This window comes from Kogia breviceps, chromosome 18 (assembly GCF_026419965.1).
Source record: "Kogia breviceps isolate mKogBre1 chromosome 18, mKogBre1 haplotype 1, whole genome shotgun sequence".
Classification (NCBI taxonomy): Eukaryota; Metazoa; Chordata; class Mammalia; order Artiodactyla; family Physeteridae; genus Kogia; species Kogia breviceps.
Genome location: NC_081327.1, coordinates 2,781,762 through 2,797,749, shown reverse-complemented (window position 1 = coordinate 2,797,749; position 15,988 = coordinate 2,781,762). Strand labels below are relative to the sequence as shown.

The window sequence follows — 15,988 nt, the reverse complement described above, 5'->3', positions numbered from 1 at the left end:
GGCCCATGTCCGCTGCTGCTGGCCGAACTCGGAGACCACGGGTGCCTCCTGCCTGCTGGTGGTTCTCTAGGCTGGGCCCCAGGGGGTCTGCAGGCCCGCCGGCAAGGTGAAGCCACCGTCTCCCCCGGGAACAGCGAGCGTCACCTGGTCCAGGCCCCGTAGCCCCGCACCCCCGGCCGGGTGATGGGGGCTCCACGTGGACTCCGTGCTTGTTCCTGAAGTGATTCCTTTTAACAGGTGGCACGGGGGGACTCCGTCCCATGGGCCGGGCACCCCGAGATCAACTGGCCTTTGTTCTTTCCCAGGAGGTGCCCTGGCATGGGGCGAGCCAGGGCACAGGTACATGCGGACCACCAGGGGCCAGAGGGCGCGCCCAGGCCGGCCTGCACTGACCTGCCTCCAGTGGTGCCCACTTCCCGCCGTGTGTGGGGGGCGTGACTGGGGAAGCCTCAGACGCGTCTGTGGCACGGTGGCCCCGAGGGGTCCTAGAACAGGAGCGAGTGTACAGGTCAGAGGTGGGGCTTAGAATCACTGGCCCTGCACTGGTCAGGCCAGGCTCCCTCCTGCGCACACAGCTTTGCGGCGTCCGGATAGATGGAAGAGGGGGCCACCACCCTTCCCCAAGGAGGACGGGGCCCAGGGAACTCGGTCCAGTCGGTTGGTTCAGGACTCAAGGTGCTGGGCGTGTCTCTTGGGCTTACGGGGGATGGGGGGCGGGCTCCTGGCCACCTGGACTGCGAGAGTGGGGAGGTGGCCCGGGTGGGCGGTGGGGCAGTTGCCAAGGGCAGGGCTACCATCCTTGGGGCCCTCCTGATCCCTGCTCCCGACTCTCGGGCTCCTGAGCCCTGCTGTTCCCTCCCCTGCGGTCCCCGAGCACCCTCCCCCTCCAGACACGAGCCAGACCCTCTGTTTCACTGGACGTGATGCCGCAGATCCTGCCCGCCACCTCCTAAAAAAGGCAGAGGAAGGCGGTGACGGGAATGTGGGACATCACTTCAGTTTACGCTAGTAGAAGGGTTCAAGGTTAGAGACTACAATCTTTCTGGCGGTTTCCTTATCTGTCAGAACGGAAGAGGAGAAACCACCGCAACCCCGGCAGCCACGTGCCCACGAGGCAGCATCACCTCCCGGGCGTCCTCCTTTTCACTCCTTACAGCGTGGAGTACACAGGAGATACAGAACCTTGGGTCTCCTCGTGTATCACGCTTTCCAGGGTGTTCGGCCACCATCTCAGTGGGAGCTGCCGCCTGAGGGCGCCTGCCCCGTAGGCCCGAGCGCTTGGTCTGTAGTGACCCGTCCCTTTCTGGTGGTTCACGCCCGCTCCCCGGGCCGTTGTGCGTGTGCCTCCGACCGGGCATCTGTGTCCAGGGGGTCGAAGGGACAAGCCCCCGCCCAGGGCTGTTCTGGTTTAGGGTCGGGGAGCGGCTTGTGGGCCTGTGGCCAGCAGGTGGCGCCAGAGACCGAGGGCGGCGGGCGCCACGGCTGGACGCGCTTTCTCTCCCGGCCCCCTGGTCCCCTGGCCTGCCTGCACGCACGTCCTCAGCACGTCCCCACACTCACCTGCACCCCCCCTCACCTGCCCCTGCAGATGCCCCCTGCTCACGCGTGAGCACGTCCGTACTGACTGCCCTGCGCTGCACAAGCTCACAGGGTTTCAGTCTCACCCCGTCGAAATTTGTCTCACACGGAAACTCCAATTCAGGCCCAGACTCAGCCTCAGCCGGACTCTGCCTTTGCCCCACGTTTCCTTTAAAGCAGAAATGGTTTTCTTCAGAACGGTCTGCTCTCTGCAGAACACCCGTCCGTCTCCTGCCACACTGGAAGCAACGCGCTCATTCCTGCTTTCAGTCGGTGTAACCGGCCCTTTACTGTGCGGAAGTGAAACCCACACCCGTCAACTGACGCCCCAACTCAGGGGTCAGCGCCCTGTGGTCGGCGGGTGGGGAGGGACGCTCACTGTGTAAATAAAGTTTTACTGGCATGCAGCCGCACCCGTCGTCTAGGGTAGCTTCTACCTACAAAGGCAGCGTTAAAATAGGCGTCATTGAGACTCCGGCCTAAAGTATTTACTACCTGACTGAGAAAAAGCTTGCTCCCAGCAACTCCTTGTACTTTGCAGGAATTCTAGTGCCCGCCACCCACACCAGCTGAAAGCCCACAGGGTCCCCAACCCCCGGGGCAACCATAGGTTTCCCAAGAGCTTTTCAGCAAGTTCTTTTTGCTGTCTTACGTTTCCTATTGAGTGTGTCTTCCTGCTCTTATTCTACTTCTAGGGCGAGTTCTTTGTTTCATCCACATCAGTTTACTTCTGTTTGAACACTTATAATTTCCAAGAGTACTATTTAACGTTTGCTCCTTAAAATACGGTTTTAGGGGCCTTCCCCGGTGGCGCAGTGGTTGGGAGTCCGCCTGCCGATGCGGGGGACGCGGGTTCGTGCCCCGGTCCGCGAGGATCCCACGTGCCGCGGAGCGGCTGGGCCCGTGAGCCGTGGCCGCTGCGCCTGCGCGTCCGGAGCCCGTGCTCCGCGACGGGAGAGGCCACGGCGGTGAGAGGCCCGCGTACCGCAAAAAAAAAAAAAAAAAACCACACAAAACGATTTTAATGGACGTTTTCAAGCACATGAAATTGTAGATAACAGGGTCATCACTTGCCCACCCACAGCTGGGGAACTTCTGTCTGCCCTCAACCATCGTTTACATCCAGGAGATCTAGTTTCAACTACACACCCACTCGCAGCCTCTTCCCCCGGAGAATTTTAAAATGATAATTGTACCCTGGCTAGGAGCAGTTTGGTGTTTGTTAGTGCATATATGGGGGGGAGGGGACCCTGTAGCAGTTACCCCGACACATTCAAAGGGGAATAAACAATGGGGGAGAGGTTCACGATAGGACTATGGCAGAATTGCTTCCGTGTTGCCTTTCGGAATGTTCCAACTGATGACTTCAAATCACCTCACTTCAATCACGCAGGCAAACCTGATTAAGCCTCATTAACTTCAATCATTATAAAGGCAAGTAACGATTATTTGAGAATGTGAAAAAAGCAAGACAAACACTAAAAATGGTACCATGATGGATGTAGTTTAATCTCCACTCACATCCCCTTTCCCTGGATGGCACACCTGCAGCGACAGACTCACCAGTCTCTATAAAGAACTGCCCCCCCCCCCGCCCATAGCAGCAAACTACAGACTGGTAGAAGATATTTGTGAATCTTACACTGAAAAGAATTCAATATCCAAAATATATAAAATACTCTGAAAAACTAACAAAACCAACCTCAGGGTTGGGACTTCCCTGGTGGTGCAGTGGTTAAGAATCCACCTGCCAGCGTAGGGCACACGGGTTTGAGCCCTGGTCTGGGAAGATCGCATGCACGGTGGAGCAACTAAGACTGAGCCACAACTACTGAGCCCATGAGCCACAACTACTGAGCCCACATGCCACAACTCCTGAAGCCCGCGCGCCTAGAGCCCGTGCTCCGCAACAAGCGAAGCCACTGCGATGAGAAGCCCGCGCACCGCAACGAAGAGTAGCCCCCGCTCGCCGCAACTAGAGAAAGCCCACGCGCAGTAGCAAAGACCCACCGCAACCAAAAATAAAATATAAATTAAAAAAACCAACCCCATACAAAAACGTGCAAGGACTTGAATAGACATTTCTCCAAAGATAAACAAACTGCCGGTAAATACTTGAAAAGATGCTCATCATCATTAGCCATTGTGGAAATGCAAATCAAAAGACAGACAATGTTCATTGCACCACTATTGACAATAGCCAGGACATGGAAGCAATCCAGGTGTCCACTGACAGACGAATGGATAAAGAAGATGTGTCACACGTATACGATGGAATATTACTCAGCCATAAAAAGAAACGAAACTGAGTTATCTGTAGTGACGTGGATGGACCAAGAGTCTGTCATAGAGTGAAATAAGTCAGAGAAAAACAAAATACCATATGCTAACACGTATATATGGAATCTAAAAAAAAAAAGGTTCTGAAGAACCTAGAGGCAGGACAGGAATAAAGACACAGACGTAGAGAATGGACTTGAGGACGTGGGGAGGGGGAAGGGTAAGCTGGGACGAAGTGAGATAGTAGCACGGACAGATACACACTACCAAATGTAAAACAGATAGCTAGTGGGAAGCTGCCGCATAGCACAGGGAGATCAGCTCAGTGCTCTGTGACCACCTAGAGGGGTGGGATAGGGAGGGTGGGAGGGAGACGCAAGAGGGAGGAGATATGGTGGTATATATATACATATAGCTGATTCGCTTTGTTATACAGCAGAAACTAAGACAACAATGTAAAGCAATTATACTCCAGTAAAGATGTTAAAAAAACAACAGTGAGACACCACCTCACACCTGCTAGGATGGATATAGTCAAGAAATGGAAAATAACAAGTATTGCAGAAGGTGTGGAGAAACTGGAATGCTTGTGCATTGCCGGTGGGAATATAAAATATTGCGGCAGCGGTGGAAAAGTTTGGCGAGTTCTCAAAAGGTTAAACATAGAGATACCATATGACATGGCAATTTCTCCTAGGTATATATCCAACAAAACTGAAAGCAGGGACCTGACAGACGCTTGTACACCCATGTTCATACCAGCACTATTCACAACAGCCAAAAGATGAAGACAATGCCAGTGTCCATCAGCGACCGGAGGCATAAATGAAATCTTGTCTGTACACAGAATGGACTAGATTTAAGCCATAAAAGCGAAAGTGTGATATCTGCCACAAGGGGGGACAACTTTGAAAACATTTCAGTTAGAGAGACAAGGCAGATGCAGAAGGACAAATACTGTATGACTTCACTTAAATGAAGTACCTGGAACAGGCAATCTATAGAGACAGTGAGTAGAATCGAGGGCCCTTTGGGCTGAGAGAAGGGCGAGGGATTCTTTTAATTATGCCAAGTCTTGGGTATAGGAAGTGGTGATGGCTGTACGGATTGTGAGTGTGTTTGTTATACACTTAAGGATGGTTAAAATCGTAAGTATGAAGTTATGCGTGTTTTATAACAAAGTTGATAGAAATGGGTAAGTGGTCAATGATGACTAAGTGTAGTAATCGTGGATGGTACAGAAGCTGACATATACATTTAACATTTCAACCGTGATTTCAACAACTCCCAAGCAGACCCTAGGAGTTCTAGGATCCCTAAGGATAAACAGGTAGGGGGTGAAAGTGGGGAAACAGAAAGCCAAAATATGAGTGGCCAGCATTAACCACAGAGGAGAATCTAAAAAAGCAGCGGTATAAAAGGCAAACATGGAATTTAGTATGTACAAGTGGGCAAAGGTGCCCGCCAGCATCAGGATGTTGTGGGTAGCTCTGGTCTCCGGGGCCACGTGTGGTAGCCGGTGGGGCTGTGAATATACTGCACTCTCTGGTGGTGCCTGTGCCGGAGAAGCACCATGGAGCCGCTGGACCAGGTCATGAGGCCAATAAACATGGCCTCAGAGATGGACCACAGGACGACAATGTCTGCAAAGGGACTCGAGGATGAACAGAACCACTTCCCCTGGCTGTCAGTTTCATTTCCCATGTACCGTGGACCAGTGACTGTCACAGAAACAGGGATATTCATCAAGACCCTAAGCACCCAGCAGGTGCCACAGGAAGGACCAGTGACCTTGGGGGCTCTTTCTCTGAGCATCACCCCCTCCCCTCCCCCGCCCTGGGGATGAGGGTGAAGGACTGATAGGTGCTCAGGACACAGGTGGCGCACAGGTGGCGCTGCGAGCCACCCTCTGGGTATAATACACAAGCTTACACCCAAGACTGGACAGGGGGTTCCTTGAAACAGAAGCTGCCACTGTGTGGGGAGTCCCAGAGGAGAGAAGAACCAGGAAGCTGGCCACAGCCATGTGGGTGGGGCCTCTGCCCGTGGCCAAGCAAGACTGGGGAGATGCTGTGGAAGAAAAGGATTTCATTGGCCAGAGACCCAACTGCTATCTGTATAAGATACATGGTCTTTCAGAGCTGCCTGGTTTGCAGTTCTTAGGACATCTTTCTGAAAAGCCATGGAGAGGATTTCAGAGCGTCCTGAAGCAGAAAGGAGGCTGTGCTGGTGTTGACATTGGCAGCCTTCTTACATAACCAGCAGTGGGAAGGGATTCTCACTCTTTACTTCTCCTGAGGAAAAAAGACACCGTCATACTCCAGAGAAATGGCTTTACCTGGAGAACATACACCTGACATCAGTTATAACTTTCCCCATTATCATTTTGTATTTACTTCTCTTCACCTGCATCAATATGTCCTGTTCTCCACCTGCACGTAAGGTCCGTGAACTTAGAAACCATGTCTGTCTTGTTCAACAACACTGTTGACACATAATAGGTGTTAAATAACATGTACTGAGCACATGAATAATTGACAGGAGACAAAGAACGTCCTCTACCCCTTTTAGAATTCATGAGCACCCGGAATATTTCAAGAATGTAACAGGATTCAAGATGGAAGAGGAGTAGGTGGACATGGACTTCATCTCTCTCTACACATGCGGCAGGAATACATCTATAGATGCAACAGTTCTCACAGAACGCGGGCTGAAAACGAGCAGAAGACCCTGGACTCCAGAAAGGACTATAAGGATCCCTTCATAACTAGAAGGGAAGCATTTGAGGCTGGCAGAGAGGGTGAAGCAGCCGATCTATGGCAGACGGGACAGAGAACTACACAGACAGTTCGTACCACGGCCCTACATGCCCCCGGACTGGGACGTGTGCTCACAGGCTGCCCCTCCAAGAGCAGAGGCAGCGAGAGGCCGTGTGTGTACCGGTCCGCATGGGGAAGCAGTAGGGACAGAGCCCAGCACCACCTCCTGGTTCTCCCTCCAGGGAAACCAGGAAAACAAGAACTAGCAAGAGCTTGACAAAGGCCTGGCTTTGAGTTGGAGACCATTCACCTGCCTATTGCTTCATTCCCGGAAATTTCACTTCAACTAAATGAGAAAAAAACATACCTGAAAGAAAGAAAACAAAGAACAAAATACCCCAGAATTCCTAAAGAACAGGGTCTTGGGTGCTCTGGCCGGGTGTCAGGCCTGAGCCTCTGAGGTGGGAGGGCCGAATTCCAGACACTGGTCCACCGGAGACCTCCCAGCCCCATGTAATATCAAACGACAAGAGCTCTCCCAGAGATCTCCATCTCAACACTAAGACCCAGCTCCACTCAACGACCAGCAAGCTACAGGGCTGGACACCCCATGACACACAACTGGCAAGACAGGTACACAACCCCACCCATTAGCAGAGAGGCTGCCTAAAATCATACTGAGCTCACAGACACCCCCAAACACACCACCAGACATGGTCCTGCCCACCAGAAAGACAAGATCCAGCCTCATCCACCAGAACACAGGCACCAGTCCCCTCTATCAGGAAGCCTACACAACCCACTAAACCAAGCTTACCCACTGGGGGCAGACACCAAAAACAACGGGAAATACGAACATGCAGCCTGCGAAAAGGAGACCCCAAACACAGTAAGTTAAACAAAATGAGAAGACAGAGAAGTACACGGCAGATGAAGGAGCAAGGTAAAAACCCACCAGACCAAACAAATGAAGAGGAAATAGGCAGTCTACCTGAAAAAGAATTCAGAGTAATGATACTAAAGATGATCCAAAATCTTAGAACTAGAATGGAGAAAATACAAGAAATGTTTAACAAGGACCTAGAAGAACTAAAGAGCAAACAAACAAAGATGAACAACACAATAAATGAAATGAAAAATTCTCCAGAAGGGATCAATGGCAGAAAAACTGGGGCCGAAGAATGGTTAAGTGACCTGGAAGATAAAATAGTGGAAGTAACTACCACAGAGCAGAATAAAGAAAAAAGAATGAAAAGAATTGAGGACAGTCTCAGAGACCTCTGGGACAACATTAAATGCACCAATATTCGAATTATAGAGGTCCCAGAAGAAGGAGAGAAGAAAAAAAGGGACTGAGAAAATATGTGAAGAGATTATAGTTGAAAACTTCCCTAATATGGGAAAGGAAATAGTCAATCCAGTCCAGGAAGCACAGAGAGTCCCATACAGGATAAATCCAAGGAGAAACATGCCAAGACACATATTAATCAACCTACCAAAAATTAAATACAAAGAAAAAATATTAAAAACATCAAGGGAAAAGCAACAAATGACATACAAGGGAATCCCCACAAGGTTAAGAGCTGATCTTTCAGCAGAAACTCTGCAAGCCAGAAGGGAGTGGCAGGACATATTTAAAGTGATGAAAGGGAAAAACCTACAACCAAGATTACTCTAGCCAGCAAGGATCTCATTCAGATTCGACAGAGAAATTAAAAACCTTACAGACAAGCAAAAGCGAAGAGAATTCAGCACCACCAAACCAGCTCTATAACAAATGCTAAAGGGACTTCTCTAGGCAGGAAACACAAGAGAAGGAAAAGACTTACAATAACAAACCCAAAACAATTAAGAAAATGGTAATAGGAACATACATATCGATTACCACCTTAAATGTAAATGGATTATATGCTCCAACCAAAAGACAGACCGGCTGAATGGATACAAAAACAAGACCCATATATATGCTGTCTACAAGAGATCCACTTCAGACCTAGGGACACATGCAGACTGAAAGTGAGGGGATGGAAAAAGATATTCCATGCAAATGGAAATCAAAAGAAAGCTGGAGTAGCAATTCTCATATCAGACAAAATAGACTTTAAAACAAAGACTATTACAAGAGACAAAGAAGGACACTACATAATGATCAAGGGATCAATCCAAGAAGAAGATATAACAATTGTAAATATTTATGCACCCAACATAGGAGCACCTCAGTACATAAGGCAGATGCTAACAGCCATAAAAGGGGAAATCGACAGTAACACAATCATAGTAGGGTCTTTAACACCCCACTTTCAACAATGCACAGATCATCCAAAATGAAAATAAATAAGGAAACACAAGCTTTAAATGATACATTAAACAACATGGACTTAATTGACATTTATAGGACATTCCATCCAAAAACAGCAGATTACACTTTCTTCTCAAGTGCTCATGGAACATTCTCCAGGATACATCATAACTTGGGTCACAAATCAAGCCTTGGTCAATTTAAGAAAATTGAAATCTGACCACAATGCTATGAGACTAGATATCAATTCCAGGAAAAATTCTGTAAAAAATACAAACACATGGAGGCTAAACAATACACTACTAAATAACCAAGAGATCACTGAAGAAGTCAAAGAGGAAATTAAAAAATACCTAGAAAAAAATGACAATGAAAACACGACAACCCAAAACCTATGGGATGCAGCAAGAGCAGTTCTAAGAGGGAAGTTATAGCAATACAATACTACCTCAAGAAACAGGAAACATCTCAAATAAACAACCTAACCTTACACCTAAAGCAATTAGAGAAAGAAGAACAAAAAACCCCCAAAGATAACAGAAGGAAAGAAATCACAAAGATCAGATCAGAAATAAATGAAAAAGAAACGAAAGAAACAATAGCAAAGATCAATAAAACTAAAAGCTGGTTCTTTGAGAAGATAAACAAAATTGATAAACCATTTGCCAGACTGAAAAAGAAAAAAAGGGAGAAGACTCAAGTCAATAGAATTAGAAATGAAAAAGGAGAAGTAACAACTGACACTGCAGAAATACAAAGGATCATGAGAGATTACAACAAGCAACTATATGCCAATAAAATAGACAATCTGGAAGAAACGGACAAATTCTTAGAAAAGCACAACCTTCCGAGACTGAAGCAGGAACAGAAAATATAAACAGACAAATCACAAGCACTGAAATTGAAACTGTTATCAAAAATCTTCCAACAAACGAAAGCCCAGGACCAGATGGCTTCACAGGCGAATTCTATCAAACATTTAGAGAAGAGCTAACACCTACCCTTCTCAAACTCTTCCAAAACATAGCAGAGGGAGGAACACACCCAAACTCATTCTATGAGGCCACCATCACCCTGATACCAAAACCAGACAAAGACGTCACAAAGAAAGAAAACTACAGGCCAATATCAGTGATGACCACAGATGCAAAAATCCTCAACAAAATACTAGCAAACAGAATCCAACAGCACATTAAAAGGATCATACACCATGATCAAGTGGGGTTTATTCCAGGAATGCAATATATGCAAATCAACCAATGTGATACACCATATTAACAAATTGAAGGAGAAAAAATATATGATCATCTCAATAGATGCAGAGAAAGCTTTCGACAAAATTCAACCCCAATTTATGATAAAAAACCCTCCAAAAAGTAGGCATAGAGGGAACTTTCCTCAATATAATAAAGGCCATATACGACAAACCCACAGCCAACATCGTTCTCAATGGTGAAAAACTGAAACCATTTCCACTAAGATCAGGAACAAGACAAGGTTGCCCACTCTCACCACTCTTATTCAACATAGTTTTGGAAGTTCTAGCCACAGCAATCAGAGAAGAACAGGAAATAAAAGGAATCCAAAGCGGAAAAGAAGAAGTAAAGCTGTCACTGTTTGCAGATGACATGACACTATACATAGAGAATCCTAAAGATGCTACCAGAAACGTACGAGAGCTAATCGATAAATTTGGTAAAGTAGCAGGATACAAAATTAATGCACAGAAATTTCTTTCATTCCTATACACTAATGATGAAAAATCTGAAAGAGAAATTAAGGAAACACTCCCATTTACCATTGCAACAAAAAGAATAAAATACCCTAGGAATAAACCCAGCTAAGGAGACAGAAGATCTGTATGCAGAAAACTATAAGACACTGATGAAAGAAATTAAAGATGATACAAACAGATGGAGAGATATACCATGTTCTTGGATTGGAAGAATCAACATTGTGAAAACGACTCTACTACCCAAAGCAATCTACAGATTCAATGCAATCCCTATCAAACTACTGATGGCATTTTTCGCAGAACTAGGACAAAAAAATTTCACAATTTGTATGAAAACACAAAAGACCCCAAATAGCCAAAGCAATCTTGAGAAAGAAAAACGGAAGAGAAGAAAGTATGCTGCTGGCACAAGAACAGAAATATAGATCAATGGAACAGGATAGAAAGCCCAGAGATAAACCCACGCACCTATGATCAACTTTTCTTTGATAAAGGAGGCAAGAATATACAGTGGAGAAAAGACAGCCTCTTCAATAAGTGGTGCTGGGAAAACTGGACAGCTACATGCAAAAGAATGAAATTAGAACAGTCCCTAACACCACACACAAAAATAAACTCAAAACGGTTAAAAGATCTAAATGTAAGGCCAGACAGTATAAAACTCTTAGAGGAAAACACAGGCAGAACACTCTATGACATAAATCACAGCAAGATCCTTTTGGACCCACCTCCTAGAGAAATGGAAATAAAAACAAAAATAAACAAATGGGACTTAATGAAACTTTAAAGCTTTTGCACAGCAAAGGAAACCATAAACAAGACCAAAAGACAACCCTCAGAATGGGAGAAAATATTTGCAAACGAAGCAACTGACAAAGGATTAATATCCAAAATATACAAGCAGCACATGCAGCTCAGTATCAAAAAAACAAACGACCCAATCCAAAAATGGGAGGAGAACCTAAATAGACGTTTCTCCAAAGAAGATATATAGATTGCCAACAAACACATGAAAGGATGCTCAACATCACTAATCATTAGAGAAATGCAAATCAAAACTACAATGAGATATCATCTCACACCAGTCAGAATGGCCATCATCAAAAACTCTAGAAACAACAAATGCTGGAGAGGGTGTGGAGAAAAGGGAACCCTCTTGCACTGTTGGTGGGAATGTAAATTGACACAGCATTATGGAGAACAGTATGGTGGTTCCTCAAAAAACTAAAAATAGAACTACCATATGACCCAGCAATCCCACTACTGGGCGTATACCCTGCGAAAACCATAATTCAAAAAGAGTCAGGGCGGGCTTCCCTGGTGGCGCAGTGGTTGAGAGTCCGCCTGCCAATGCAGGGGATGCGGGTTCGTGCCCCGGTCCGGGAGGATCCCACGTGCCGCGGAGCGGCTGGGCCCGTGAGCCATGGCCGCTGAGCCTGTGCGTCCAGAGCCTGTGCTTCACAATGGGGGAGGCCACAACAGTGAGAGGCCCGTGTACCGCAAAAAAAAAAAAAAAAAGAGGGGGACTTCTCTGGTGGTTCAGTGGTTAAGAATCTGCCTGCCAATGCAGGGGATATGGGTTCGAGCCCTGGTCTGGGAAGATCCCACACGCCGTGGAGCAACTAAGCCCGTGCGCCACAACTACTGAGCCTGCGCTCTAGAGCCTGCTAGCCACAACTACTGAAGCCCGAGTGCCTAGAGCCCGTGCTCTGCAAGAAGAGAAGCCATTGCAATGAGAAGCCTGTTCACCACAACAAAGAGTAGCCCCCGCTCACCGCAACTAGAGAAAGCCTGCAAAAAGCAACGAAGACCCAACGCAGCCAAAAATAAATTTTTAAAAAAAGAGTCATGTACCACAATGTTCATTGCAGTGCTGTTTACAATAGCCAGGACATGGAGGCAACCTAAGTGTCCATCGACAGGTGAATGGATAAAGAAGATGTGGCACATATATACAATGGAATATTACTCAGCTATAAAAAGCAATGAAATTGAGTTATTTGTAGTGAGGTGGATGGACCAAGAGTCTGTCATACAGAGTGAAGTAAGTCAGAAAGAGAAAAACAAATACTGTATGCTAACACATATATGTGGAATCTTAAAAAAAAAATGGTTCTGATGAACCTAGGGGCAGGACAGGAATAAAGACATAGATGTAGAGAATGGACTTGAGGACATGGGGAGGGGGAAGGGTAAGCTGGGACGAAGTGAGAGAGTGGCACGGACATATACACACGACCAAATGTAAAATAGCTAGCTAGTGGGAAGCAGCCGCATAGCACAGGGAGATCAGCTCGGTGCTCTGTGACCACCTAGAGGGGTGGGATAGGGAGGGTGGGAGGGAGACGCAAGAGGGAGGAGATATGGGGATATATGTATACGTATAGCTCATTCATTTTGTTATACAGCAGCAACTAACACAACAACATAAAGCAATTACACTCCAATAAAGTTGTTAAAAAAAAAAAGTATTGGGTGATGTCACCATGATGGCAACAGAGGAGGCTGCGTCCTCCCATGGACACACTGAAAACACCGAGATACAGATTAATTCCTTCTGAGAGAAATGCAGAAACACGTGAGATGACTTAGAAAATACCCACATCAATGAGTGGAAGGAAAGGAAGAGAAACGAAAATGAGGACGCCAGGCACCTCTAGGTGGCGATGTTGTGGATTTAGGAAATAGGAGAATCTGAAATAGGAGGCTGCCTTTTATAAATTAATGAAACAAGGAAGTTTTATAAAAATATAAAACTTTAGGTTAAACGAACAATATGTAAAGGAAACTAAGAATTCCATTTACAATACCATCAAAAGATTAAATCCTGAGGAATAAACCTAACCAAGGAAGAGAAAGATTTGTACACTGAAAATCTAAAAACACTGATGGAAAACACTAAAGAGAACACAAATACATGGAAAGACATCCTGTATTCATGGATTGGAGGACTTACTCTTTTTTTTTAATTAAAAAATTTATTTATTTTTATTTTTGTTTGCTTTGGGTCTTCTCTGCTGTGTGCAGGCTTTCTCTAGTTGCGGAGAGCGGGGCCTACTCTTTGTTGCGGAGCACGGGCTCTAGGTGTGAGGGCTTCAGTAGTTGTGGCACGCGGGCTCTAGAGTGCAGGTTCAGTAGTTGTAGCATATGGGCTTAGTTGCTCCGTGGCATGTGGGATCTTCCCAGACCAGGACTTGAACTTGTGCCTTCTGAACTGGCAGGCGGATTCTTTTTTTTTTTTTTTTGCGGTACGCGGGCCTCTCGCTGCTGTGGCCTCTCCCGTTGCGGAGCACAGGCTCCGGACGCGCAGGCGCAGCGGCCACGGCTCACGGGCCCAGCTGCTCCGCGGCACGTGGGATCCTCCCGGACCGGGGCACGAACCCGCGTCCCCTGCATCGGCAGGCGGGCTCTCAACCACGGCGCCACCAGGGAAGCCCAAACGCGGATTCTTAACAACTGTGCCACCAGGGAAGCCCTTAGAATTGTTAAGATGTCAATAGTGTCTAAAGCTATTTACAGATTCTGTGCAAATCTTATTAAAATCCCAACAGGTTTTTTTTCTTTTCAGAAATAGAAAAATCTACCTTAAAATTCATAAGGAATTTCAAGGGACCCTTGAACGTTCAAAGCAGTCTTACAAAAGAACAAAGTCTGTGGTCTCACAATTCCTGATTTCAAAACTTACCTCAAAAAATTATTAATGGAGTTTGAGCTCGGGGAGCGCGGGAGGCAGCCGGGACAGGCGGCGGCCCCAAGGTGCCGGAGGAGGCGCAGGAGGCGGCGGCCCGGGCGGCCGAGGAGCCGCAGCTGCTGCACGGAGCCGGCATCTGTAAGTGGTCCAACGTGCGCATGGGATTCGGCTTCCTGTCCATGACTGCCCGCGCCGGGGTCGCACTCGACCCCCCGGTGCATGTCTTTGTCGCACCAGAGTAAGCTGCGCGTGGAGGGCTTCCGGAGCCGGCAGGAGGGTGAGGCCGTAGAGTTCACCTTTAAGAAGTCGGCCAGGGCTTCCCTGGTGGCGCAGCGGTTGGGAGTCCGCCTGCCGATGCAGGGGACGCGGGTTCGTGCCCCGGTCCGGGAGGATCCCACGTGCCGCGGAGCGGCTGGGCCCGTGAGCCGTGGCCGCTGCGCCTGCGCGTCCGGAGCCTGTGCTCCGCGGCGGGAGGGGCCACAACAGTGAGAGGCCCGCGTACCGCAAAAAAAAAAAAAAGAAGTCGGCCAAGGGCCTGGAATCTATCCGAGCCACTGGCCCTGGTGGGGTGTTCTGTATTGGAAGTGAGAGGCGGCCCGACGGGAAGAACAGGCAGAGACGCAGATCAAAGGGAGCCAGGTGCTGCAACCGTGGAGGTCTAGACCGTCAAGCCAAGGAATGCCAACTGCCACCCCAGCTCAAGAAGTGCCACTTCTGCCAGAGCATCGACGATACGGTGGCCTCGTGTCCACTGAGGGCCCAGCAAGCTCCCAGCTCCCGGGGAAAGCCAGCCTACTTTCGGGAGGAGGAAGAAGAGATCCATAGCCCTGCCAGGCTCCCAGAGGCCCAGAATTGAGCCGCAGTGGGTGGGGGCTACCTGTTTGTGATCAGAAAGTTTTGAGGAACAGGCATCAATTGGCAGAGTGGAGAAAGTGGGGACCGGGTGGGAAGGGGGCAGCTGGCACTGCCATGTATCTCAGGCCGGGGACCGAAGCCTCACCCCCTCTTCCCTCCTGGTGGGGGGAAGGGGTGAGGCGAAGAAACTCCAATCATGCTCTCTATCCAAATGCACACGAGGGCTTTGGTGGGTAACCCTTCCTGCATGCTTTATCTGAGTCTCCACCCCCAGAATCTCTAGCTTTTGAAAGTGGGCTGGATAGGAAAGTTGTTTTACTCTTCAAGAAGGCTCTGGAATAATATTTCCCGTGCCAGAGTGAAAAGATTAAGTATGAGACCAGATTGATGGACCCAACCCACAAGCCACTACATTCCGTGGGAGGAACTATCTCAGGGGTAAGGCAGGCTTTCCCACATCTTGTCTGCTCACAGCCTCCTCCTGGGACAGAGTGCTGAGAGAACTGTCCCAAGCAGTGGGTTGTGATGATAAGCAAAACGGGGGGTGGGGGTCGAGGGAAGAGCTGCAGACCTGCTGCTTCTACGCTCACTCCCACCCCATTCTGGGCCAATACAATTTTATTGATTTGCTCCCTTGGATGACCGTACCTTGGGTCCCACTTTCTTCCAGATGCCAACCGCACTAGCCGTGTGCGAATGACGTATCTTGTGCGTTTTACCTTTTTTTTTTCATAATATAAATATTCTGCCTTTGTATTTTTGTGTATTTTAATCTAAGGCCCTCATTCCTG

At 47.9% G+C, this 15,988-nt stretch overlaps 1 pseudogene; it reads left to right on the top strand.

The window, feature by feature from the left end:
* Window positions 1-4,952: 4,952 nt before the first annotated feature.
* Window positions 4,953-15,198, top strand: LOC131745275 (protein lin-28 homolog A pseudogene; annotated as a pseudogene).
* The last annotated feature ends 790 nt before the right edge of the window (window positions 15,199-15,988 follow it).